The sequence below is a fragment of the Callorhinus ursinus genome, unplaced genomic scaffold, assembly GCF_003265705.2.
Source record: "Callorhinus ursinus isolate GAN/ISIS: 27379988/994484 unplaced genomic scaffold, GSC_fseal_2.0 scaffold13521, whole genome shotgun sequence".
Classification (NCBI taxonomy): Eukaryota; Metazoa; Chordata; class Mammalia; order Carnivora; family Otariidae; genus Callorhinus; species Callorhinus ursinus.
Window position 1 is genome coordinate 1 of NW_027410571.1, and position 489 is coordinate 489.

The 489-nt window shown below is 45.2% G+C and overlaps 1 pseudogene; it reads left to right on the forward strand.

The window, feature by feature from the left end:
• Window positions 1–54: 54 nt before the first annotated feature.
• LOC112818857 (ubiquitin-conjugating enzyme E2 variant 1 pseudogene) lies at window positions 55–488 on the forward strand (annotated as a pseudogene).
• The last annotated feature ends 1 nt before the right edge of the window (window position 489 follows it).

A 489-nucleotide genomic window follows, 5' to 3' on the forward strand; every position in this document is an offset into this window, starting at 1 on the left:
GATGAGCAGTGGACGAGATGGGCAAAGGTGGTCAAAAGCTATCAACTGAGCGACAGCGACGCAAGATGGCAGCCACCACGGGCTCGGGAGTAAAAGTCCCTTGCAATTTTCGACTGTTGGAAGAACTGGAAGAAGGCCAGAAAGGAGTAGGAGATGGCACAGTTAGCTGGGGTCTAGAAGATGACGAAGACATGACACTTACAAGATGGACAGGGATGATAATTGGGCCTCCAAGAACAATTTATGAAAACCGAATATACAGCCTTAAAATAGAATGTGGACCTAAATACCCAGAAGCACCCCCCTTTGTAAGATTTGTAACAAAAATTAATATGAATGGAGTTAATAGTTCTAATGGAGTGGTGGACCCAAGAGCCATATCAGTGCTAGCAAAATGGCAGAATTCATATAGCATCAAAGTTGTCCTGCAAGAGCTCCGGCGCCTAATGATGTCTAAAGAAAACATGAAACTCCCTCAGCCGCCTGAAG